Source organism: Pleurodeles waltl, chromosome 6 (assembly GCF_031143425.1).
Source record: "Pleurodeles waltl isolate 20211129_DDA chromosome 6, aPleWal1.hap1.20221129, whole genome shotgun sequence".
Lineage (NCBI taxonomy): Eukaryota > Metazoa > Chordata > Amphibia > Caudata > Salamandridae > Pleurodeles > Pleurodeles waltl.
Genome location: NC_090445.1, coordinates 882,456,636 through 882,484,433, shown reverse-complemented (window position 1 = coordinate 882,484,433; position 27,798 = coordinate 882,456,636).

The following is a 27,798-nucleotide window of genomic DNA, read 5'->3' as shown; positions in this document are numbered from 1 at the left end:
AAAACCCATGTAATGGGAAAAAAACCTCTATCACAGGAACTGCTGAAAAAGAGGAAAAAAACTATGAAAAAAGGCAAAAAAATAGAAGTCAATTCTGCTGGGAAGAAGCAGGAGCGAGTTGAAAACTGGAAACAGAGCGAGGATCACCACCAAGATGTAAGTGTTTGCAACGCAAGGAAGGAGGGAACTACAGTGCTTATATATCATGAAACAGGAAGAGACAAAACAGGAAGAACATACAACACCATCCTGGATTGGGAAAGACCACATAGAAATGAATGAGAAAAAAGACCAAGTAGAAAAGGAAAAGGAAAAAGGCATGTTGGGAAGACAAACATCAAGGAAGAAGACAATATAGAAGACCAGGAAGAAAGAAGACATGAAGACAGAAAAAAAAGGAGAGAAAAAGAAGAGAAAGAGAAAGGACCCAAGTAGGTAATTAGGAAAGGAAAGTCTGGGAGGCTACCATGGGCTGCGGTGCGACCTGGAGCACAAAATGTGCCTGCTGGGCCGCACCGCAGCAAAAAACGCCAAACGTGCACAAAAAGATGGGCCCGACCGCAGTCTGAAAAAGAGACGCCATGGTAGTCCACGGCGTCACACCTCCTGCTTCAAGGGCACCTTTTGTGCACAGCTCCTGGCTCACAGATTCGCTCTGCACTCAGCCACCCTATGCCTTCCACTGAAGATACAGCTGTGCCCTAAGGGTCCCCCACCCCTTACAACCGCAGCACTCCAAAGAGACCCATCGAACTTACCTTTAAGTCCACCTGTGCAGCGCTTTTCCAAGTGGTCCCCCGCAGTGGCCAGGCACCAGCTCCATCAACTTTCTACAGCTTCTCTCGCCATAATCAGGAGCCACCCAAACTTCTCGAGCTGGTCCATAGTGCCCATTGATGACCTCGACATACCTGCAAAAGGAGGCCTTAGTAAACACACTGCCTAATTTTATATGCATTTTCAAAATATTTTCTCCATTGATTCCTACGGTGCGTAATTTCACTCAAAAAGACTATTTATATTAAAACTTCAAAAATTCATAACTTTAATAGTACTTGATGATCTTGGTTTTAAAATTGTATACAAATCTTAAGTATTTTTGTAAATTGGTCTTGAGTTATTCTTTTGAGTGTTTGGTCTCATTTGTTGATACTGTGAGTACAACAAATGCTTTGCACTTCTCCAAGATTAGCCTAACTGCTCGACCAAGCTACCATAAAAAGTAGAGCATTAGGTGGTCTAGTTTTTACATCTGTAAACCAACCTGTGGTTGTCTGGACCCCCTGCACGGTGTGCCTAGTATTGCACGCTACTTAGAGGGCCAGCCTCTTACATTTGGTGTATTAGCTGTGGGATAAAGACAAACTACCACTTTGTCAATTTTGTGAGCACACGAGTAACTCTCTAAATTGTCTTTAGCCTAATTGTTTTTGTTTTTCAATTGGCTAGAATTTTTTTGCACATCTTTAAAATAATTGTTAGGGCCCTGGTTAGGTCCTACAACAATAGCAAAAGTTTTAAAGTCCTTACTTTAGTTGGCCTTATCCAAAAAGGGGTTCAAGATGTATAAAAATATCCCAGCTTTAGTAAAATAAAAACATGTCTGATGTGGAGGGCTAGAGCCAGGAGGTCGATCTGGCCACTTACCAGGAATATAGCTATGACCAGTTAAGGAGGCTCTGTAGACTGTACCACATTTGTACTGGAAAAAGCCCAAGTGCAGGCAAGCTTAGCCTTCTGGTGGCCCAGCATGAAAAATATAACCCCACAGATGAATTACATGATGAAGTACCTGTTGGAGAAGAAGACCCTGTAAGAAATTGGGATGAGGGTAGCTCCTCCACCCAAAGCACTCATGCAACCACAGAGGAAGATCTGGCTTTAGCCAGGCTGACCAAAAGACTAGCCTTATAAATTCAGCTTTTGGAAATTGAGAAACAAAGAAAATAGTTGGGCCTAGGACCCATCTCTGGTAAAAGCATCCAAGTATTGAAAGAGGAAGTGTTCAATATTATACTCCCAAAAGGAATTGTCCCTCCCTTTAGAGAAGGGGATGATATAGTGAAATGGTTTTCTGCATTTGAAAGAGCCTGCATTGGGTGACAAATTGAGAAAAACACCAGGGCACACTGTCATGGGAGTTATTCTCATGAAAGAGCAGATATAGGTTCTTGACACTGAATGAGGCAGACTATAAATCCAATGACCTTATGAAGGTTCCCTGATTGAGGGCTTTGGATTTACAACTGAAGAGTACCACAAAAAGTTAAGGGAGGCTCGAAAAACCCAGAGCCAAACTTGGGTAGAGTTTGTAGACTTTTCAGTAAAAATGCTAGGTGGTTGGTTAGCTGGTAACAAGGGACAAAATTATGATGGGCTGTACAACCTATTCATGAAAGTGCATCTGCTGAGTAATTGTTACAATGAGAGGCTACATCAATACCTGGTAGACCAGGGTACACTTCCCCTCAGGAGTTAGGGAGGAAGGCAGACCACTGGGTCAAACCAAGTGTGACCAAAACTACCACTGGCGTGGGAGACCAAAAGAAAAAGTCACTAAGGCCCTCCTCCCCCCCAAGGGAAAGATGGAAGCCAAACAAAAATAAAGAGTCTTCTCAAGGTCCCCAAAAAATCTGCACAGAAGGGTGGACAACGAGACTCCTCAAAGTCTAGGGGTGGGTACAAAGGAAAGAACTTTGATCCCAATCAATGAATCAATCAATCAGTGCTTGTATAGCACAACTACTCACCCGTTAGGGTCTCAAGGCGTTGGGGGGGGGGAAGTGTAGCGTATACCGGTGAGGTGGTTCTTTAAAAAGCCATGTCTTCAGTTCCTTCGTGAAGCTGAGGTGGGAGGTGGTTTGTCTGATGTATCTGATGTGGAGAGGGAGGGCATTCCAGGCGGTGTTGAAGAAAGAGTTGGTGCTATGATTGAAAAAACAGAGGGCACCAAACTGGAGATCCTAGCTGTAAAAACAAAAAGAATGCCTCTAGTTAACCTGCAGTAAATGCAGTTGTCTCCAGATGGGATCACAGTTGTGGTCTGACCATGTGAATAATCCCCCAAAGGCAACATTAGTCACTGAGGGAGTGGTAGAGTTATCCTGTGAAGCCTGGTCAAGTAATATGCAAACATACAGGCAGCACCCTTTGATTCATGGGGAGAAAGTGGAACCACTGATCGACACAGGAGCTAGTGTTACCATGGTAACTCAGCACTTGATCCATTCAGATGAGTACCTGATAAGGAAGTCTTATCCTGTGACCAGTGCTGACAATGAGACAAAGTTCCATCAAATGCCCATGATGATCTTTGACTGGGGTGAGCGGTGGAGCAAAAAGACGTGGTTGTGTCCTCATCCATGCCAGTAGATTGCCTGCTTGGAAATGACCTGAATCATTCTCCCTGGGCTGAAGGAGAACTGAAGACCATGCAGCCATGCGTTGGATCCCAGAATGGGTCTGTGTCAGGATTAGGGCACAGAGTACACTCCAGAAACAAAACGGAGAGCAGGATCCTGAAATAGTGGACCAGCCTCCGAGGGGAAGGGCAAGAAGACTAGGGAGCCAGCTTCCAATCAGATCCAAAATCAGAATCCCTGTTCCCAGGAAGAGGAATCACCGATCCTGGAGGTAACTGAGCCTGCAGAACTTGGGCTTTACCACGCAGAGCTCTTGAACCCAGGGGCACCCTCCAGGGAGGATCTGTGCCAGGGGCAGAACACCTGTCCCACTCTTGAAGGTCTGAGGCAACAAGCTGCACAGGAAGAGCAAGGAATTGTCAGTGGTACCCACAGGGTTTATTGGGAGGAATGAACACTTGTACGCTGAGGCCAGAGACCCCAAGCCTGGTGCAACTAGGAGGGTGGTAGTACCTTAGCAGTTCAGAGAATTTCTTCTCATTCTAGCCCATTACACTCCCCTAGCTGGGCATTTGGGCCAAAACAAAACTTGGAGTATGTTTGGTAACCACTTCTACTGTCCAAGACTGTCACAAAAAGGTAAAGACTTTTGTAAGTCCTACACTACCTGCCAAGCCAGTGTCAAGGCAGGACGACACTTAAAGGCCCCCTTAATACTACTACCTGTGGTTGGAGTTCGCTTTGAGAGGGTAGGGGTTGATATTGTTGGCCCCCGTTGACCCCCAAACAGCATCAGGGCATAGATTATCTGGTGGAAGTGGATCATGCCACTAGATATCCTGAGGCTATACCCCTTAGGACCATTACTTCTCCTGCAGTTGCAAAAGCCCTTCTAGGTATTTATACCAGAGTAGGGTTTCTTAAGGAGGGAGTATAAGACAAAGGTTCTAACTTCATGTCTGCATATTTAAAACACATGTGGAAGGAATGAGGTGTGACTTTTAAGTTCACTACTGCATACCAAACATCAAACAAATGGGTTGCTTGAGAGATTTAACCAGACCCTAAAAGGCATGATTGGAGGACTCTCTGAAAAACTCAGAAGGAGATGGGATGTTTTACTTCCATATCTCCTTTCTGCCAACAGGGAAGTGCCACAAAATGGAGTAGGAGACTCTCCATTTGAACTTTTGTTTGGGCATCCTATCATTGGACTACTAAGTCTTGCAAGGGAAAGCTGGGAAAAACCTCTTGAGCCCAAGCAATATATTGTGGACAGTGTACTTGGCCTACATTCAAGGATGGAAGAGTACATGGAGAAAGCAAGCCAAAATCTTCATGCCCGCCAGGAGCTGCAAAAGCTCTGGTATGACCAAAAAGCTGCTATCGTTGAGTTCAAACCAGAGCAGAAACTTTGAGTGTTGGAGCTTGTTGCTCCAAATGCTCTCCAGGACAAATGGTCTGGGCCCATACCATTCTTGGGGAAGTCACCTACTTGGTTGATTTAGGCAGTTGCAAAAACCCTAGGAGAATCATCCACGACAACCACCTAAAACTCCATTAGGATAGAGCTGATGTGACCATGTTCATGGTTACAGATGAGGGACAGGAAGAAGAGAGTGAACCTCTCCCTGATCTCCTCACCATCAGCCCACAAGATGGTTCTGTGTATGGAGTGGTTTTGTCAGACACCCTCACAGGACCACAGCAGGCTGATTGCAGGCAAATCCTTAACCAGTATGCTGAATTATTCTCCCTGACCCCTGGAAGGACTGATTCGTGTACCCATAATGTGGACACTGGTGACAGCTTGCCTGTCAAAAACAAATTTTATAGAGAGTTAGACCATGTCAGGGAGGCGAGAGCATACAAGCTGAAGTCAAAAGGATATTGGATTTGGGTGTCATTGAACCCTGAGAGAGTCCCAAAGCTAGCCCAGTAGTTTAGTCCTCAAGCCTCACTCAAAAGGAGAGAAAAAGGAGATTAGGTTTTGTGTGGATTACAGGGGCCTCAGATCTGTAACAGAAACTGATGTGCACCCAATCCGAAGAGCTGATGGTCTCATTGGCAGACTAGGGGCAGCCACATATCTGGGTACATTTGATTTAACATCAGGGTACTGGCATATTGGCCTGACCCCAAGAGGGCACTATCACTGTTATGCCCTTTAGATTAAAGAATGCACCTGCCACCTTCCAGAGGTTGGTGAACCAAGTCTGTGCTGGACTGGAATCTTTTAGTGCAGCCTACCTTGATGACATAGCTGTCTATGGTTCCACCTGGCAGGATCACCTGATTCACCTAGGGGAGGTTCTTGAGGCTCTGCAAAAGGTAGGCCTCACTACTGAGGCCAGTAAGTGCCAGATAGGGCAGGGTAAAGTTGTTTACTGGGACCACCTGGTTGGTGGAGGACAAGTTGAACCCCTCCAACCGAAGATTCAGACCATTCTGGCTTGGGAAGCCCCCACAACCCAGACACAGGTCAATGCATTCTTTAGCTTGACTGGGTATTATAGGAGATTTGTGAAGGATTATGGCACCATAGGTGCCCCCTCACAGAGTTAACCTCCAAGAAAATGCCCCAAAAGGTTAACTGAACACTGAGTTGTCAAAGGGCCTTTGACTTTCTGAAGAATGTTATGTGCTCTGCCCCAGTCCTACATTCTCCAGATTAAACCAGACAGTTTATTGTCCAAACAGATGCCTCTGAACTGGCAAGTGGAGCGGTCCTAGCCCATAAAAAATATGATGGACATGATCAGCCTGTTGCTTTTCTAAGCAGAAGACTACTCCCTAGGGAACACAAATGGAGTGTCATAGAGAGGGAAGCCTTTGCTGTGGTTTCGTCCCTGAAGAACCTGAGGCCATACCTGTTTGGCTTTCACTTCATAGATCAGACTGACCACAGGCCTCTCAGATAGCTACAACAAATGAAGAGTGAAAACCCCAAACTGCTTAGGTGGTCCATTTCCCTACAGGGGATGGACTTTCAAGTGGAACACAGACCTGGGACTGCCATGCCAATGCAGATGGCCTTTCCAGGTTCTTCCACTTAGAGGATGACGACTAAAGGGTAGTCTCATCCTCTTTTGTTTTAGGGGTAGTATGAGAAAAGGCCTCTTTTGTCATGGTTAGTCCACACATTTTTTGCCTGGCATTTGATGTAGTCTCAAAGTTGTTAGTGCCCAGGGACCCTGCTAGCCAGGTTCCCCGGGGCCAGATCTCTTTCCCTAAAACTGTTGTGATGCGTTGGCACAATTGACAACACCTTTAGCTGCCACTATAAGTCCCTAGTAAATGGTACTTAGGTACTCAGAGAATTTGGCACTAAGGATAGGTCCCTGAGGGCAGCAGCAAAGATTGTACCACCCTCAAGGGCCATCCATCCAGAAGCCCCCAGCACTGCCACTGCAGTCTGAGTGTTCTGATGCAATCCTTAAAGACAAACTCGACATGACACATGGCCTGTGTGCCCTGTCCACGATACACTGTATGCATTATAAGGACATCACCCCGCTGGCAGGCTTTCTAGCCCTAAGTCTGGGTGCACTATATGGTATTTGTGGGCATAGATGCCTGAGCAATATGCAACTATTGTGTCCTTGCCAAAGCTGGGACATAGTAAGTGAATAGGGCAGCCATTTTAATTAATGTGCTGGACACTGGTCAGTACGAGTTTCACAGTACATGATGGCTACCCTGAACCCTGAGTTATTTGGTATCAAACAACTCAGCCTGAGGAATCCAAACTGGTACCAGTATTGAATGTATTACAAAATGTACCCAGTGGTCACCTTAGAGGTGCCCTCTGCAAAAGCTAACTACCCTGGCATGGTTGCTGGCCGGTCACGACCTGCCTGCCACCACCAGACATAATTCCATGCCCTGGAGTGAGAGATCCTGATCTCTGGGACTCATAACAAAGCACTTCCTGGGTAAAAGTGCTAACTCCCCCGCCCTCAAGAATGTGCGCTGCCCTGCTAGTGAGCTTCAACGGGCTTACCGCCCTTGAAACTCGACCCACAGGCCTGCTGCTATCAGCAGATGGCTGCCCTGTTGCAAACCCTTACTTTTGGTGGTAGCAACTGTGAGAAACCAGACAAAGGATAAGAGGAGTGGTCAGTCCCGGCTTGCACCACCCCCAAGGTGTTGCATGCAAGGTGACCCCTCTATTTCATTTTCCTCCATCTTGTATGGAAGGAAAATACCAGTAAGGTGTAAGGAAGTGACCATAGGGAATGGTCACTTGGTGGGTGTAGCCACCCTAAGGTAGATCACCTATTGGTCACTACTAGGTACCGCCTAAAATGCCCACAAAATACAGTATTTAGTATGCATCCCTAGACCAGTACATCATATTCCAAGGACTAAAGAAGACCAGCAACAAAGAAGATCCAAGGCTCTAGAACTGAAGTCCTGCTGCACCAAGAAAAGGTGCCAAACCCTGCCTGATGCACCCAAGACTCGACAATCACTGCTGAGGGGTTGCTCGGATGTTGAACAGACTATGCAAACCTCCAGAGGATCTCCACTCTTCACAAACCACCAAAGATCTTCCTCCAGAGTGAAGCCATCACTCCACACCATCAAGAAACCAACTTCACTGACCTGCTGTTGACCAAGGACCGGACACCGCAGCCACAACACACTTTGTCCACCAAACCATGAGCACAACCCCTGGCAGTGTACCATGTTTAGTGGCACTGTGCCCTCCAGTGGCCAGACCTTGCAATAGCCCTAGGTACTAGTTACCTCATGCTGGAAACAGAGAAGAGCAGTCCATTCCAGACTGAAAAAGGGACAGGTAGAAGCCCCAGTCGAGGGACTTCAAGGACCACCCAGACCTCCCACAAGTGTGTCCCTGCTGACCTGCAAGCTTCCCTCAAAATGACCTACCTCCTGCTTCCAAGTGTACCTTTGCTCACAACTCCTGGCTCACTGATTCGCTCTGCACTCGGGTGCCCTGTGCCCTGTGCCCTGCACCGGATATCCAGCTGTGCCCTAAGGGTCCCACACCCTTTGCAACCTCAATGCTCCAAAGGGACCCACAGGACTTACCTTTAAGTCCACATGCTTAGCGCTTTTCCATGTGGTCCCCCACAGTGGCCTGTCACCATCTCCAATGACTTTCTACAACTGCTCCCGCTGAAATCGGGAGCCATCAGAACTTCTCCAGCTGGTCCATAGTGCCCACCGACGACCTCAAGATACCTGCAATAGGCGACATTGGTAAACACACTGCCTGATTTTAAATGCATTTTCAAAGTATTTTCCCTATTGATTTCATGGTGCGTAATTATGCACAAAAAGACTATTTATAATGAAATTCATAAATTAAAAAGTACTTACCTGATTTTGATAAGCTTGGTCTTCAAATTCTTATAAAAATCAGAAGTATTTCTGTAAATTGGCCTTGAGTTATCCTTTTGAGTGTGTGGTCTCATTTATTGATACTGTGAATACAACAAATGCTTTGCACTTCTCCAATATTAGCCTGAGTGCTCAACCAAGCTACCATAAACATGAGAGCATTTGATGGTCTAGTATTTACCTTTATAAACCAACTTGCGGTTGCCAGGATGCCCTGGACAGGGTGCCTAGTTTTGCACACTACACAGAGGGCGAGCCTCCTACACAAAAGACCAAGGAACACAGGATCAGAAGAGGGTCTCTGCTCCAGACATCCTGAATAGTGAGTATGTGTGCTGGGTTGGAGCCAGCTTTCATACTCAAGCCGCCAGATAACTCAGTACACTGGGGAGAGCACCAGGGAATCTGGGAAGTGTGCTTCACCTGATGAATCAGCAGTCTGAAAGGAGCACCAGAGAACCGGGGAAGTGCGCCCCACCCAATGAGTCAGCAGTTTGGAGGAGCTTCGGGAACCTTTGAACTGTGGTTCCCCTTCACAATGCAAATTCCCATATTAGACATGGATTCTAAGAAAAGAGTTTATAACACAGTTTAACAACTCTGCACATCTCTTAAATTACAACAGGGTTTTATATACAGAGTTCTTGATTATACATTTGGCACCATAACCACCATCACCCATTTCTCCTTTGAGTGTGCACTCCTCCACAAGGCCTGGTGCCACAAAGTCAGTCACACCTGCTGAGAACAGGATACATGGGGGAGCTACTCTGCGCACTTGTGAGATCCTGGCAGTTACCACTCTCACATGGAAAGTTAGACAGAGAGAGTTAATGAAGTTTTAGAAGAATATAAATGTTCTTTTTATTGGACCAGCCAGTACACTAGTTACAAATGCTTCCACTAACTGAGTTCTTTAGGTTTTTGTTAGGGGGTTGGGTGAAGAATTCCGCTCTACCAGCGGGGTTCGCGGAGGTTTCCCCACTCTGCACTCCACATGGAGTGCGGAGTTCCAAAAAACTCTATGAAGTGATGCGGAGTGGAGTTTTTTTCTCTTGCTTGTTAAGTTGGTGAGCGCGAGCGAGAGAAATTGCTAAGTTGGCGAGCAAGATTTCTGAAAGTGAGCGGTTGCAGTAGACCGCGACAGCTCGCAATGAGAAAGCTGACGCTCGCGTTGAGGAAGCTGACGCTCAGGTAGAATATCTACTAGAGCGGCAAAAATAAGTTACCGTCCTCTGGTGTTCCATGTGATACAGTTCGAACTGATTTTACAGAGCAGGAAAAACTCCTGCATGGAAAATGAAAGCTGAACAGCGCTACGCCTCTCGCGGAACTCCACGTAGCACGACAGAGTTTTTTCTGCACTTCGTGGAGTTCCACCTAGTAGACTCTAAAAACTCGGCCCAGGCCTAGTTTTTTTTCTCATATGGGTATCGTCCTCATATCTGGCCAGATATGTCCCTATTTCCAGTACCTACTGTGCAGAGTATTACCAATACCATAAGAGACACCTAACTAATGTCCATAAAAATCTCCAGAGAACCAATGCAGACTATATATGATGTGAAGATCAGCACAGACAGACTGTTCCTCAGTTCATTTTGAATTATCTTGTTTGACTATTATCACAAAATCTATTCACGGTTCCCACCCTAAGTTACTTCCCTGACTTGTTAGTCCTTTTAAATTCACTGTCACAATCAGGAATTCCACAGCACACCTGAAGTTACCAGCTCAGTGACACATACACCCAGTAGTCTACAACTCTAGGGGTAACAAAGCAACCAATAAAGACAAGGTGCAACCTTCTTCAGTTGTAAGAGAGGAATTCCATGAGTTTGAGGTGAACACAATTCTTGATTCCTACATTAGCTTAATTCGGTTAGTCCGCCATCATTTTCCTAAAAAAACATATCCTGGTTTGAATGGAATGGGTGCATGATGGGGCCTTTTGGAGGGAAGCAACATCAGGAATTACAAAGTATGTTTTCTCCAGGGATCGTGGCTAATGTCGCAAGGATGAAACCACATTTTGCAGACTTTGCAAAACAAGCTTGCCATAGGAAGGCCTTGGATGGGAGGTGAAGGATGGAGGAGTCACAGGATAATACAGATCAGCACTTCTGGGGCAGCGTAGACTGAGTCAGAACATTCAAGAAGAGTTAGAACATTCTAGAGGAGTCAGAAAAATCTGGAAACAGCCAGGTGGTTCAGCAAAAGCTGGGAAAATCGAAGCCCTAGTCACAGTAACACATTTTACCTGGCAGCAGCAACTGGTGAGTTCTACATTCAGGTCACATGGTCCACACAATTTTGGTTCCCTTCACCTGTTTTTGTTTTGCTTCCCTTCAGTTCCCTCGGGTGGTTAGGGCGGCTCAGGTTAATCCTTCTTCCAAAGACTGTGAGATCTGCTTCATGCAATTCAATTAGTTTTCTTCATCTTCAAACACTCCAAGTCACTCTGGCTCCTGGCATCTCTACTTTTGGAGGTGAATCTCTGTATTCAGATCATCGACTCATCCCTGGTCGTCTAGGGGCTAGTCATTGGCACTTCCTACATTTCCATACCCTGGTAGGCCATCCCACTGATACTCACCAGACATTGGCCCTCATTATGACCCCGGCGGTCGGCGTTAATATGGAGGAAAGTGCTGCCAACAGGCTGACAGTACTTTTCTACATATTATGACCTTACCAAACCGCCAATGTACCATACCGACCGCCACAGCGGTAACGACCGCCGGGCTGGAGACTTCACTCTTCAGCCCGGCGGCCGTCACTTGCCCGCCTGCGGGATTATGACCCCGCCTACTGACATGGTTTTCGTGGCAACCTTACCGCCACAAAAACCATGGCGGTAGGCACTATCAGTGACAGGGAATCCCTTCCCTGTCACTGATAGGGGTCTTCCCTCCCTCTCCAGGTTCCCCCCAACCCCCCTTCCTATCCAAACCCCCCCTTCATACACACCTACCCTTCACACACGCACACAAACACCCATTCCAACATTCATCCACGCATGCATACATCCATTCACACACACATCCACACACACTTACGTACATACACGCAGACACGCATTCACACAACACAACATACATGCACTCACACATACATACATGCACACACATACAACACCAACACACACCCACATACACACACGCACATACACCCACACATACACACCACTCACCCCCACCCCCCTCCCTTGTCGGAGCACCTGACTTACCTGTGTTCAGGGGGTACTCTGGCAGGAGACGGGACAGGGCGCTGCTGTCAGCAGCAGCGTCCGCCAGCAGAACACCGCCAGGCTGTATCATGTGTCATAATAGGGCTGGCAGCGGTTCACTGACATGAAGCTGTAGGTGGTTTTTAATGCCGGGGTAATAATGACCCCAATTGTGTCCTGTTGTACTCAGGGATTACGGGGGTTACCATACAGACCCTTGCAGATTAAAGGGCAGATTTAAGAGCCCCTTGTGCCCCCTTGTGACACATTAGTTTTTTTACGCTCATGTGGCTCAACGAGGCCAAAATCACTGCACCAAATTTACAAAGTGGTGCAATGTACGCTTTGCGCCACTTTATAACCCTTTTCGCATAATGTATGCGAAGGGGGTGTTCCCCCGTTAAGGGGGCAAAACATGGCGCAAAGAAATCTAAGAGATTTATTTGCATCATTGTTTTCAGCACTTTTAACGCCTCAGGGAAGGTGTTAAAAGGAGGCACACCATTGTTTACAATGGGCCTCAATAGGCTTTGCAGGATTAGCGTAAAAAATTTTTACGCTAATCCTGCAAAGCTCCGAACTAGCAATCAAATGTTGATTCTAGTTCCCCTAACTACCGTCGTGGTGCACCATATCTTAGATACTGCACACACATGGTGGCGTTAGGGGTGCTCTAAGGGGGTCAGGAAAAGTGGCTCTGCACTGGGTGCTGAGACACTTTTCTTAAATCAGGCCCGGGGTGTTCTTGCCACACACCTTACACCAGTCAGTACTCCTGAGGTCAGAGGTACAAGATGCTTGTTGAATGTTTCTTTCCTCTCTGTCTCCCTTCTCCGCTATATTGCGACTTCAGATTCAGGAGTTCATTATAGATCTCATTTGACTGAAAAGAGAAGGAGTGCAGTTAGCATCGGAGTCCCTGGCCTGGATTCCAGCGAATCCAAACTGAGATCATTGTATCTATACTGTGCCTAAAATGGCCCCTGAGAGGTATTTAAAAGCCACTTCTTTCTTAACCCCTTCCCTGCCACGTACGTAACGGTTACGTCCTTGGCTGCAGCGCAGAGGCGCCAAGGACGTAACCATTACGTCCTGAGACAGGCCCAAGGGGGGAGCGGGGAGCGCTAGTGTTCCCTCATGCCCCTCCCACCCACCCCCGTGGACAGGGATGGAAGGGGAATCACTTCCCCTTCCACCCTCGACCCCCCATCTAATGACGGGCGCTGACATCATCAGAGGGTGCTAGTAGCGCTGGAAGCCATTGGAAAGAAAGAGGTAAGTTTCTTCTCCAGCTGTGGGGGGATTGCAATGAAAGAGGCATCAGGGGAAAGGAAAGGGTTTTCCTTTCCCTATATGTCTCTTTCAGCATTCCTACTGCCCGATCGCAATGCCCGCTAGACACCAGGGATTTCTGTTTTTTGTCCATTTCATTATGGGGGAGCGGCCCCTTAGGCAATGGTCACTCCACTTAGGGGGGCATATTATTTATTGCCATTATTGCCCGGCTTTTTAGGCCTATCTGCCCCCAAGGAGGGGAAGAAACCACATGAACTCCAGGGATTATTAGCTTTTGTATTTTTTGTGTGGAGGGGGCCCCTTGGGAAAGGGTCACCCCCAAAGGCACTATAGGCCATCTCTTCTCCCCTTGGGGGCAGAATAGCCTATTTTGTTTAGGCCAGTCTGTCCCCAAGGGGGCCAGAAGCCACGAAAGCACCAGGGATTTTTGTTTTTTGTCAATTTCAGTACAGGGAGCAGCCCCTTGGGCAAGGGTTGCTCCACTTTAGGGGGTAATATATTTTATGCCATTTCTGCCCCCCTTGGGGCAAGATCAGCCTATTACTTTTAGGCAAATCTGTTCCCAAGAGGGGCCGAAACCCTGATGAGACCAGGGATTGTTTACCTTTGTTTGTTTTTGTGTGGGGGCTGCCCCTTGGGTAAGGGTCACCCCCCAAAGGGGGCACAGCACTGTAGGCCATTTCTGCCCTCTTGGAGGCAGATCGGCCTATTTATTTAGGCCCATCTGCCCCCAAGGGGAGGGGGGAAGGATCCACTAAGACACCAGGCATTGTTTTTGTTTCGTTTTGTTTGTGGGGGGGGGGGCGGCCCCTTGGGCAAGGGTCGCTCGCCTTTGGGGGCCAATATATCTGTTGCCATTTCTGCCCCCCTTGGGGGCAGACCGGCCTATTATTTTTAGGCCAATCTGCCCCCGGGGGGAGCAGGAGCCACATAGACACCAGGGAATAATTGTATTTGGGTTTTATTTTGTTTGGGGGTGACCCCTTGGGCAAGGGCCACCCTCCCCAAAAGGGGCACACAGTTGTTGGCCATATCTGCCCCTCTGGGGTGCAGATCAGCCTTTTATTTTTAGGCCCATCTGCCCACAAGGGGGGCAGAAGCCACTAAGGCACCAGGGAAATTTCTAAATGTTTGGTGGCTGGTTGTTTGTCGACTAGCAAAGTATTTGCATTTGTGATTATAATGTCTTATTTCTCCTTTTTTTCTAGTTCATAGCTTTTGCTTCCTTTGCTGTGACTCCTTGCGGTTTTGGCAGTGGTTGACCAGCAGTTTGCGTAATTGCATGTTTTAGGTAAGAAAAAACAATTTACTCCAATTTACTTTCGTTGCCATGCACGAATGACATTTTGCAAGTGGTGAACTAAATGCAGGATTGTGTGTGAAATTGTCCTTAGATCATGGCATGATATGTGTGTTGTCTTATGTGTAATTTTCCTTTCTGTTTTCTTTTTAGTTGGATATCATTGGCGATTGCTGTGGCTGTGCAGAGTAGTTGCTGGTGAATCTAGCTTTTTCAGACAAGTGAGTGGTATAGTTTTTGAGTTTATAACTCTTAGTGATAACAACACACTTTGTTTATTATTTTCCGTACACAGTGCTGGCTGTTGATGGTGCTTTTGTCCAGTTACATTTCGTAGGAAGGATCATGGCTAGCCGTAGGATGACCGCTCAGCAGGTTGCTGGTGTGCTTTTTGAGTCGTCTTCTGACCATGATTGTGAGACTGACTCTGCATCTGAGGCAGAGGAGGAAGTGCAAGATTCTGGAAGTGAATTTTCTGTCAGAGAGGAATCATCTGATGATGAAGCCACTCTCAGTGCGGATGAAGTGCCTGTTTTAGGGGAGGACACTGATGTGTCAATAGTGCAGCAGCCAGCGGCTGAGAGGCTTCCCATTGGAAGACCTGACCTCTGGTTTGCCCCACACACAGAGCAGCCAGAGTTGCCTGCCTTTACTGATCTCCTGGGGTGTAAAGTGAATACCGCAAACTTTTTGCCTGTCAATGTCTTTCAGATGTTTATGAACGATGCATTTGTGGAACATATTGTTGAGCAGACTAATTTGTATGCAGAGCAGTATTTGAGGGACAATGCTGCCAGACTTAGGCCACACTCTAGAGCTAGCCTTTGGATTCCCACAAATCTGGAAGAGTTGAAAAAGTTCTTGGGTTTAACTTTTTTGATGGGGCTGATAAGGGTGCCATCACTGTCTTCATATTGTCTACTAGTCCCATGATGGCAACTGCTATATTTCCTGCAACCATATGTCATAATCGGTATGAGCTGCTTCTTCGGATGCTGCATTTTGTTGAAAATGCTTTATCCTTGCCACGAGATCACCCTGATTCTGACCGTTTTTTTAAGATTAGACCTGTCCTTGATCATGTTGTATATCGGTTTTCAGAGGTCTAGGTTCCAGGCATAGAAATAGCTGTGGACGAGTCTTTGGTCCTGTTCAAGGGTCGTTTGGTTTTTAGGCACTGCATTCCAAGCAAGAGGGCACGGTATGGAATTAAATTGTATATGCTGTCTGAAAGTAGTACAGGATATGTTTATAATTTCCGGGTCTACACTGGTAGGGATTCCAGTATTGACCCCCCCTGGTTGTCCACCCACTTTTGGAATTAGTGAGAAAATTGTGAGGGAACTTGGTAGATGACTGTTTAACAAAGGTCACCATTTATATGTAGATAACTTCTACACTGGAGTTCAGCTATTCAAGGAATTGTTCAGAGTGGACACTGTTGCTTGTGGCACAATCCTCTCTAATCGGAAAGGTTATCCAAGAGAGCTTGTCTGTAAAAAACCTGAAAAGGGACAGTGTAGTGCCTTGCAGAATGAGCTGCTAGCTCTGAAATTTGTAGACTGGAGGGATGTGTACATGCTAACTACCATCCATGATGAGAGTACTTCACCCGTGGCTGCTTGGGGTCAGGTTGGCGAAGTGCACACACCTTCGTGCATTTTGGACTACAATAAGCACATGGGTGGTGTTGATGGAGTAGATCAGAGGTTGGAACCTTACACTGCTGCTCGTAAGGCTTACGTTTGGTATAAGAAATTAGCGGTTCCTGTTCCATTTGGCAACTTTTAATGCTTTTGTTGTGTCCAAGAATAGTTCCCCAGAGTCAAGGGTGACATTTGTGAAATTTCAGGAGTCTGTCATAGCGAGCCTTGTTGTGCTGGAGCAGGCAAGAGTTCCTAGAGAAGCAGTGGTGGAGGATGTAGCTAGATTGAAAGATCGCCACATTACTCCCATGGACAAAAAAGACTTTCCTGCTAAGAGATGTAGTCTGTGCTCATTTCAGTTATTAACAATGCATTTCATTTTTTTTTTAATCTCTTGTTAATAAAATTTTATCTACTGAACCATCACTCACCCTCGTACCAAATCCAACCAGTAAGGGTGGTAAAAATGAAAAAACCTGCTCCGCTGTATTCAGGCTTTGAAGCACACCAATGACATGCTAGGTGCCTTGGGTGGGACCCAGATGATAAAGCATGCCACCAACTTGGTTGGTGGGTGAGGGGTCTTTTTACCATAAACTAAGGCCCTCATTCGGACCTTGGCGGGCGGCGGAGGCCGCCCGCCAAAGTCCCGCCGTCAGGTTACCGTTCCGCGGTCGAAAGACCGCGGCGGTAATTCTGACTTTCCCGCTGGGCTGGCGGGCGGCCGCCTTCAGGCCGCCCGCCAGCCCAGCGGGAAAGAGGCATCCACGATGAAGCCGGCTCGGAATCGAGCCGGCGGAGTGGAAGCTGTGCGACGGGTGCAGTTGCACCCGTCGCGTATTTCACTGTCTGCACAGCAGACAGTGAAATACATTTAGGGGCCCTCTTACGGGGGCCCCTGCAGTGCCCATGCCAGTGGCATGGGCACTGCAGGGGCCCCCAGGGGCCCCGCGACCCCCCCCTACCGCCATCCGGTTCCCGGCGGGAGAACCGCCAGGAACTGGATGGCGGTAGGGGGGGGGGTCGGAATCCCCTCGGCGGCGCAGCTAGCTGCGCCGCCTTGGAGGATTCCAATGGGCGGCGGTACACTGGCGGGAGCCCGCCAGTGTTGCCGGTCCGACCGCGGCTTTACTGCCGCGGTCGGAATGCCCATAGGAGCACCGCCGGCCTGTCGGCGGTGCTCCCGCGGTCCTCCAACCCGGCGGTCATGGACCGCCAGGGTTGGAATGACCACCTAAGTGTGTTTCTTTTCACAGTTTTAGTGTTTGGAACATCACAGATGGACGTGGACACATCAAAATGATCTATTACAAAACTACCTGTTTTTCCAGTGGGGGGCACCTGCGTTTTTGGTCTTGGGTGTGGCAGTCATCTAGGGAAACCTACCAAACCCAGAAACTAGACACCCGGAAGAGTCTAGGAAGGTGTGGCTTGCATGGATCCCTAACATTTTCCTACCCATACTCCCTGCAAACCTCAAAATGTACTTAAAAAAGCATATTTTCCTCACTTTTCTTTGTAAGATCACCACGTCGGCACAAGTTTCCTATCACCCAGCGTTCCCCATAGTCTTTCACTTGTGTGGGTCCGCAAAGCAGAGTCAACTGAAAAATGTATAAAAATATAAATTGTGCTTATCAACTCGCTGTCCCCTCAATCTCTACACGTTTTTGGCCTTTTCCTGTTGCAGGCACCTGGGCCACCCACACAAGTGAGGTATCATTTTTATCGGCAGACTGAGGGGAACATTGGGTGGTAGGAAATGTGTACTGGCACAGTGATTCTACAAAGAAAAGTGTGGAAAATGTGATTTTTTTAGCTATATTTGAGATTTGCAGAGGAGGCTTGGTAAGAAAAGTTTGGGGGATCCACTCAAGCCACTCCTCCCTGGACTCCTCCCGGTGTCTAGTTTTAAAAAATGTCTGGGTTTTGTAGGTTTCCCTAGATGACCGCTGCACCTGGGAGCAAAAACGCAGGTACTCCCCGCTGCAAAAACAAGTAGTTTTGTTATAGATCAATTTGATGTGTCCATGTTGTGTTTTGGGGCATTTCCTAACGCGAGCACTGGGTCTACTCACACAAGTGAGGTACCATCGGGAGACTTGGGGGAATGCTGGATGGAAGGAAATTTGTGGCTCCTCTCAGATTCCAGAACTTTCTATCACCGAAATGTGAGGGAAAAGTGTTTTTCTTGCCAAATTTTGAGGTTCGCAAAGGATTCTGGGTAACAGAACCTGATGAGAGCCCTGCAACTCACCCCATTCTGAATTCCCCTAGGTGTCTAGTTTTAAAAAATTAATAGGTTTTCTAGGTTTCCCTAGGTGCTGGCTGAGCTAGAGACCAAAATCCACAGCTAGGCACTTTCCAAAAAACATGTCAGATTTCAATGTAAAAATGTTATGTGTCCATGTTGCTTTTCCTGTTGCGGGCATTAGGCCTACCCACGCAAGTGAGGTACCATTTTTATCCGGAGACTTGGGGGAATACAGAATAGAAGAACAAGTGTTATTGCCCCTTGTCTTTCTCTACATTTTTTCTTTCCAAATGTAAGGCAGTGTGTAAAAACAACGACTATTTGAAAAATGCCCAGTAATTCACATGCTTGTATGGGGGCCCCAGAATTCAGAGATGTGCAAATAACCACTGCTTCTTAACACTTTATCTTGCAACTATTTGGAAATACAAAAGTTTCCTTGATACCTGCTAACCAGTGCTAAAGTGCAAGTGCTCCTATGTAAAATGTATGTGTAATTGACTTATCCATGATTGGTATATTTGATTTACTAGTAAGTCCCTAGTAAAGTGTACCAGAAGTGCCTAGGGTCCATAAATCGAATGCTACTAGTGGACCTGCAGTGCTGGTTGTGCCACCCACATTAGTAGCCCTGTAAACATGGCTCAGACCTGCCACTGCAGTGTCTGTAGGTGCCGTTTTAAACTGCCAATTCAACTTGGCAAGTGTACCTACTTGCCAGGTCTAAACCTTCTCTTTTCATACATGTAAGGCACCCCTGAAGTAGGCCCTAGGTAGCCCCATGGGCAATGTGTAGTGTATGTTAAAGGTGGGACATATTCCTATGTGTGTTACATGTTCTAACAGTGAAATACTGCTAAATTCAGTCTTTACTGCTGCAAGGCCTATCTTTCTCATAGGTTGTCTAGGGGGCTGCCTTTAAATATTATTAATGTGGAGATTCCCTTTGAGAGCAGATAGAAATATGGAGTTTGGGGTCTCTGAACTCACAATTTAAAAATACATCTGTTAGTAAAGTTGATTTTTAGATTGTCAGTTTGAAAATGCACTTTTAGAAAGTAGGCGTTTTCTTGCTTAAACCATTCTGTGACTTTGCCTGTTTGTGGATTCCCTGTCTGGGTCAGTTGGCAGTTGGGCTGTTTGTGAATCCCCTCTAGACAGTGAAACAAAGGGAGCTGGAGTGTAGCCTGCATATCCTGATGTGCATCTGTGCTAGAGTGGAGGGAGGAGTAGTCCCTTACCCCTGAATGGGCTGTGCCTGCCCTCCCACAAAGCAGTCACCAACTCCCTGGTGTGTGTCTGGGGCCTGACCTGGGCAAGGCAGGATCTTGTGAACAACAGAGATTTTCTTTTGAAGTATGCCTACTTCACAGGCAGAAAAGGGTAGAAATATTGGACCCAAAACCCCTGAAAATTAGGTCCCTTCTGGGTTCAAGAGGAACCTCTGCCAAGGAGAATAGCTGAAGAGCCGAGGAGAAGTGCTGCAGCCGCAACTCCAAATACTACCTGCCCTTGTCTTTCTGCTCGTTTACGACCAACAGCGACGTAGGCGCAGAAGATACCGGTGAGTACTGCATCTATGACACGGGGGAGGCAAAAGTTAGGGGGACACCCACCAAACACCCCCACCCCCACCCTCGCATTAGCCAACATACACACCAATGCAGTCAAAAATATCACATTAACAACTCACAATCCCCCCGGAAGAATGCAAAGACAAAGCAAATTGCGGTCAAACATTGTAATGTGCCAATATACATGTCATACAAAAATATACAGATATATATCTCTAAATCACTCATAATTATATATACAATACAAGAAGTAGTGCAGATATGTACACAACAATGTCGGTGCACCAACAGTCCAAAAATGCATGGGCGAGGCCCACAATAGATACCTGGCCAAAATCGGAGAGAACACTGCCGGGGCATCAGATAGAAACACTACAGGCACCTCAGGGGGAAGGGAAGGGGGGGCACCTCAGCCGGATGAATGCAAAGCCAGATCCACGACGGGGCTCCATGCCCATTGATGTATCCTGGGGAGTGCAAAGCCACAGTCTCTCAAGTCTCACAAGTGGGTGGGTTGCCCACTGTACCATCCTGGGGAGTGCAAAGCCACAGTCTCTCAAGTCTCTACAGTGGGTGGCTTGCCCACTGTGCCATCCTGGGGAGTGCAAAGCCACAGTCTCTCAAGTAGATGCAGGTCTCCACTGGTTCAGGAGGGGGACTGGTGCCCAGACTGGATGAGTCTCCCCGTGAAAGTTCCTGTCCTGTCACTGTCCCAGCTGCACATGGGATAAGGATGCCTGATGTGGCGGTCCATTCATTCCTACCCGGTGCTTGCCCTGTTCAGCGGTGCTTTGCCATGGCGGTCTTTGCCCTGTTCAGCTGTGCTTTGCCATGGCGGTCTGTGCCCTGTTCAGCGGTGCTTTGACATGGTGGTTCTGGACTGTTCAGCGGTGCTTTGACATGGCGGTCTTTGCCCTGTTCAGCGGTGCTTTGCCATGGCGGTCTTTGCCCTGTTCAGCAGTGCTTTGACATGGCGGTTCTGGACTGTTCAGCGGTGCTTTGCCATGGGGGTCTTTGCCTGTTCAGCGGTGCTTTGCCATGGCGGTCTTTGCCCTGTTCAGCGGTGCTTTGGCATGGCGGTTCTGGACTGTTCAGCGGTGCTTTGACATGGCGGTCTTTGCCCTGTTCAGCGGTGCTTTGCCATGGCGGTCTTTGCCCTGTTCAGTGGTGCTTTGACATGGCGGTTCTGGACTGTTCAGCGGTGCCTTGCCATGGCGGTCTTTGCCCTGTTCAGCGGTGCTTTGACATGGCGGTCTTTGCCCTGTTCAGCGGTGCTTTGCCATGGCGGTTCTGGACTGTTCAGCGGTGCTTTGACATGGCGGTTCGGATACTGACATTGGTGTGTGGCATGACGATCTCCACACTGGACATTGGTGTGTGGCATGACGATCTCCACACTGGACATTGGTGTGTGGCATGACGATCTCCACACTGGACATTGGTGTGTGGCATGACGAACTCCACACTGGACATTGGTGTGTGGCATGACGATCTCCACACTGGACATTGGTGTGTGGCATGACGTTCCATCATTGGCCAGCGGGGCTGTGGCATCCTGGCCCCTCCTGGGCTGTGACTCCGGCGGTGGTCTCCTGACCAGTAACGATACTTGGGCCCTCCTGGGCAGTGACTCCGGCGGTGGTCTCATGACCAGTAACGATACTTGGGCCCTCCTGGGCTGTGACTCTGGCGGTGGTCTCTCGACCAGTGACGATACTTGGGCCCTCTTGGGCTGTGACTCTGGCGGTGGTCTCTGGACCAGTGACAATACTAGGGCCCTCCTGGACTGTGACTCCGGCGGTGGTCTCCTGACCAGTAACAATACTTGGGCCCTCCTGGGCTGTGACTCCGGCGGTGGTCTCTGGACCAGTGATGATGGTGCTGGCGGTTGTGTCTGGACCGCCGGAAATGATGGCGCACTTCTCCGCCGTGACACTCACAACAGGCTGGGGAGACTTCCTCTGAACCTTCCCCGCCTTCTTTGGAGTTACAGCTGACTCACCAATTGCCTTGGATCCCATTTCACTTGTTGTCCCACCAGGAGTCTTGACACGGTCCCGTCGTCCACTCCCCAATTTCAGAGCCTTTACAGGGGGTGGGCTGCCAGTGCCATGGCTCCGGGTCCTACTGCCTGCCCTGGTGGACGGTGCACTCCAAAAACCTGGAACACGCATCACTGATACTGGAGGCTTTTTGGCTGAGGCACTACGACGGGACTGATGAATTGGGGGGGGGGGGTGGCAAAAAGGTCAATTTGACATAGGGACAGTTTCTGACGGACACTGGGATGGGTAGCTGGAGGGGGTCTGGGAGTGGAGGAAGAGGAGGTGGTTGTAGGAGGTGTAACTAGGTGTTTTGGGTGCAGGTGCAGGTACTGGAGGCTGTCGTGAGGTGGATGGATGTTGGGTGAGTGATTGCCGGCGTTTGTGTACTTTGGGAGGGGGCGTCACAGACACACTGGGAGAGGACACAGGGGACGTGTAAATGGCAGTGGAGGTGGTGAGTGCAGGTGAGCGGCTTGTGGTGCTGGGTGTCCTGGTGCGAGTCCTAGTGCCTGTAGATGTGGTGCATGCAGGTGTGTGTGTAGACGACACTGGGAGGGAGGAAGGAGAAGAGGAGGAGGGGGACACAGTGGAGGCAGTGGATGTTGCTGTGTCTGTATGGGTGTGATGCTTGTGTGAGTGCCTGTGGTGTGTGTGGTGCCTATGTTTGCTTGAGCTACTTTTGGGTGTTGACTTGTGTGCATGCTGGTCTGTAGGTGTGCTTGGGATGGGCTGGGGTACAGGGGATTGGGTCTGGGTGGAGGAAGTTGGAGGGGGGAGGCTGGACACAGGGACAATGGTTGCCATCAGTGCTGAGGCCAGAGATTGCAGGGTTCACTGAAGGGCAGCCGGACCAGAATGAATGCCCTCCAGGAATGCATTACCGTGTTGCAACTCTCGTTCTACACCCTGGATGGCATTCACAATGGTAGACTGCCCAACAGTGAGTGACCTGAGGAGGTCAATGGCCTCCTCACTGAGGGCAGTAGGGGTGACTGGGGCAGGGCCTGAGGTGCCTGGGGCGAAGGTGATGCCCACCCTCCTGGGTGAGCGGGCACGGGGCGAACGCTGAGGGGCTGCTGGGAGGGCGGTGCTGGTAGGGGAGGTGGCGGCTGTACCTGTAGAAGTGGGGCGCACAGATGGTGCTGCCACCACAGGGGAGCTCCCATCGGCGGACGAGTCCGTGTCGCTGGTTGGTGATCCGGTGGCCGACATGAAGCTCCCCTCGCCCTCCGTCCCACTGGTGCATTCAGAGTCTGTGGTGTGGCCCTCCATGGCCATGTGGGATGCAGCTCCCTCGTGCTCCGGTGCCACTGTACCTCCGCCTGATGATGCTGATGTACAAAAGGGCGGGGAGAGCAGGAAAAGGGGGGGAGACAGAAGAAAGAGAGTTTTAGTGCATGGCATACCGCTACCGTTGGCGGACAAGACAGACGCAGCAGCCCCATGCATTACGCAGTGCTCCTGGCCTCTGCACATGCAATTTCTGGGATATGGCCTACATGGCAATGGTAGAAATCTGCACACATGGATGGCAAAGGGGCAACTATACCTCAACTTGCCACTCTTCTGAGCTGGGGTAGAGTGCCACATGGCCTACATTACGGAGGGGCCTTGCCTACCTAACTCGCCCTGGCCTAGGGACACACACAGCCCACCTCCCCCACCCAGACCCCTCCACTGCATGTAAAGTCCGCAGAATGAGAGTGTACTCACCCCCTTGTGTCTGCTGTGATGTCCTCATGCGCCCATCCAACTCCAAGTAGGCCACCGCCAGGATCCTTAGCATCAGGGGGGTCATGGTGCGACAGGCACCCCTCCCACGTTGGGAGGCCATCCCCAGCTGAGCCTCCGCCGTCTTCTTGCTGCAGCGGCGAATGTCCTCCCATCTCTTACGGCAGTGGGTGCCCCGTCTCTGGTGGGCCCCCAGGGTCCGGACTTCCTTGGCGATGGCACGCCAAATGTCCCTCTTCTGGTGGGCGCTGACCTACATGACATGCACAAGGAAAGAGGACCAGTCATTACCTACTGCACCGTCAATGTGAGTGGCCCCCTCCCAACTCTGGCCATGTGGCCCATTCATTCCCATGCATTACTGTTCTTAGAACTCTGCCCCCTTCCCTCTTCCACCCAGCCCTGTCCACCCAGGCATAGCCCATCCAACGTGCTCCCTGTGTACTAACCTGTTGGTCTGGAGGACCGTAGAGTCGCATGTACTGGGGGAGGACCCCATTCACAAGTTTCTCCAACTCCTGTGCAGTGAAGGCAGGGGCCCTTTCCCCAGACGCAGCAGCCATCGTCGCTTCCAGACCGAGGTTACAGCAGCACTGGCAGTGTAGGTTCTCTCCTGTCGAAGGTCAGGTATCTAGTGATTAAACAGATATAAAATGGCGGTGACATCCGCGGCGGTGACGTCCGCAGCGGTGCGCATCATCACCGGCGGCGCACCTGTTCATTGGCTCCTGGTACCCATAGGGTCCAATGTTAACCAATGCAGCATTGCGCCGCGGTCTAGGACCGCCTACTCCGACAGTGTGCAACGCCAGCGCAGTTACCCCACAATCCCATTGTCCCAGTTTAGAGGTCAGGCAGTCGCCATTTCAGGGGCCCACATGGCTTCATTTACTACTGCGTCACACATACCGAGGCCTACACTCAAAACATATCCAGGAAGGGTTAATTGTCTGGTGTAGTCTTGTGTGTGACTGTGGGTACATACCTGGAGGAATAGTGACTGTTTCTTTGCTGTTGTCCTTCTTAGGCACCGTCAGCTGGGACATATGGGAAGATGGCGGAATCCGCCGGTGTACCGACCGCTGGTGGACCTGTTGACAATGGAAGAGAGACATTTGATGGTCACCTACCGGTTTGACCGTGCCACAATCCAGCAACTACGTACCCAGTTGGAGCCAGACCTGATGTCACCAATCCGCCATCCGACTGGAATCCCCCCTGACGTGCAGGTGCTGTCAGTGCTCCATTTCCTTGCAAGTGGGTCATTTCAGACTACTGTGGCCATGGCATCAGAGATGTCCCAGCCTATGTTTTCCAACGTCTTGTCCAGAGTGATGTCTGCCCTGCTGAAACACGTAAGGAGATACATCATTTTCCCTGAGGTGGAGGATTTGCCTACAGTGAAAGGTGACTTCTATGCCCTTGGACATATCCCCAACGTCATAGGTGCCATTGATGGGACCCATGTAGCTCTGGTCCCCCCCGCAGGAGTGAACAGGTGTACAGGAACAGGAAGAGTTATCATTCGATGAATGTCCAGATGGTCTGTTTGGCAGACCAGTACATCTCGCAGGTAAATGCAATGTTCCCTGGCTCTGTGCATGACGCCTACATCCTGCGGAATAGCAGCATCCCTGATATGATGGGTGAACTCCAGAGGCACCGTGTATGGCTATTGGTGGACTCTGGTTACCCCAACATTTCCTGGCTACAGACCCCAGTGAGGAATCCCAGGACCAGGGCAGAGGAACGCTACAATGAGGCACATGGGCGGACTAGGAGGGTTATCGAACGCACCTTCGGCCTCCTGAAGGCCAGGTTCAGGTGCCTGCATATGACAGGTGGGTCCCTATTCTACTCACCGAAGAAGGTGTGCAACATCATCATCGCCTGCTCCATGCTCCATAATTTGGCATTGCGACGCCAGGTGCCTTTTCTGCAGGAGGATGATCCAGATGACGGTGTTGTAGCAGCGGTGGAGCCTGTGGAGCCTGTGGACAGTGATGAGGATGAAGCTGAGGAAGAAGAAAACAACAACAGGGAGTCAGTCATACAGCAATATTTCCAGTGAAACAGAGGTGAGTACATTTTCAGGTTTCACATTACATTAACTTTCACACGTCTACCTCTATCCTGTACCTACATTTCACTCACTATTTGTTAACTGAGTTGTCCCCTTCCATTTCAGTTTCACAAATGTTTTAACCTACGTGTCAACTGCTTGCATCCTTGAAGGGCTTGTGATGTGTGACATTGGTGTGTTAGCCTTCCAATGGGTAACCCATTTTGACACTGTAATTGAAAGTACAAAGTTCAAAATCTTAGACTGACTCCAGTTTTTTGTGTGTTTCATGGGTGTTTATTTAAGTGCTACAAAATGAAGGGGGGTTGTGAAATGGGGATGGGTGATGGTGGAGGAATGTCCATGGCAGAGTCCAGTCTATTAGTCTCACAGGTACATTGCACATCTGGCCATTGGAAGTGGAGCTGGGGCAGTTCTGATTTGGACAGGGTAACAAAGTGGGACAGTGGGGGGACAATCAGGGTGGTCTTATTTCCTGGCGGGGGTCTTGCCATCTTGCTCTGTCCTGTTCCTGGATCTCAGGGACCGCTTGCGGGGTGGTTCGCCGTCTGCAGGGGGTGGGGTGCTGGTGTGGTGGTCCTGTGGCGGGGCGTCCTGTCCACTAGCGCCGGCGGAGGTGGTGGGCAGTTCATCGTCCTGGCTAGTGTCAGGGGCCCCTTGCACTGCCACGGTGTCCCTCAAGGTCTTTTGAATGTCCGTCAGCACCCCTACGATGGTGCCCAGGGCGGAGCCGATGGTCCTGAGCTCCTCCCTGAACCCCAAATACTGCTCCTCCTGCAGACGCAGGGTCTCCTGCAACTTGTCCAGGACCGTTGCCATCGTCTCCTGGGAGTGGTGGTAGGCTCCCATGATGGAGGAGAGGGCCTCGTGGAGAGTAGGTTCCCTTGGCCTGTCCTCCCTCTGTCGCACAGCAGCCCTCCCAGTTCCCCTAAGTTCCTGGGCCTCCGTCCCCTGGACCGTGTGCCCACTACCACTGACCCGAGGTCCCTGTTGTTGTTGGGGTGGTGGGTTACCCTGGGTGCCCTGTAGTTGTGGAGACACCGTTGATTGACCTGTCCTGGGTACGGAGGTATGGGCCCACTGGGTGGGTGCTGTGCTGGTGTTACCAGAGGGTGGAAGTTCGGTGTTGGGCTGTGGCTGGGCAAGGGGAACCGACTATCCTGAGGCCCACGATGGTCCGGGCTGGTCATCAAGATCCAGCAGGGCAGAGCTGCTGTCGTCACTGTGGGCCTCTTCTGGGGGTGGAGTGGTGTTGTCTGGATCCTCTGGTGTGGTGTCGTTCCTTTGGGTTCCTGCGGGGTTATAAGTACAGGATTATTGCATGTGTGTGTTTCATGGTGTGCAATGGTTGGGTGTGCGTGAACTCCAGTGCAGGCATTCCTGTGTGGGGGCTTGTGTGCTGATGGTTGGGGGGTGTTCTGGGTATGTGCAGTGGGCATGCTTTAGTGATGGGTATCCATGCTTAGTTGTGTCATGCAGGTCTTGGGGTTGGGATGGATGGTTGGTGTTATGGGTACATTAGTGAGGAGTTTGGGTGATAGGGGAGGGTGTGAGGGTGGGGGTGTGTGATAGCATGCAGGTAGGGTGGGGGATATCATAGAGAAGATTTGACTTACCAGTGTCCGTTCCTCCAACGACTCCTCCGAGGCCCTCAAGATGCAAGATGGAGAAGACTTGCTCCTCCCATGTTGTTAGTTGTGGGGGAGGAGGTGGGGGTCTGCCGCCAGTCCGCTGTACCGCGATGTTGTGCCTGGATACCGTGGAACGCACCTTCCTCCGTAGGTCGTTCCACCTCTTCCTGATGTCCTCCCTATTTCTTGGGTGCTGTCCCACAGCGTTGACCCTGTCCACTATTCTTTGCCATAGCTCCATCTTCCTGGCTATGGATGTGTGCTGTACCTGTGAGCC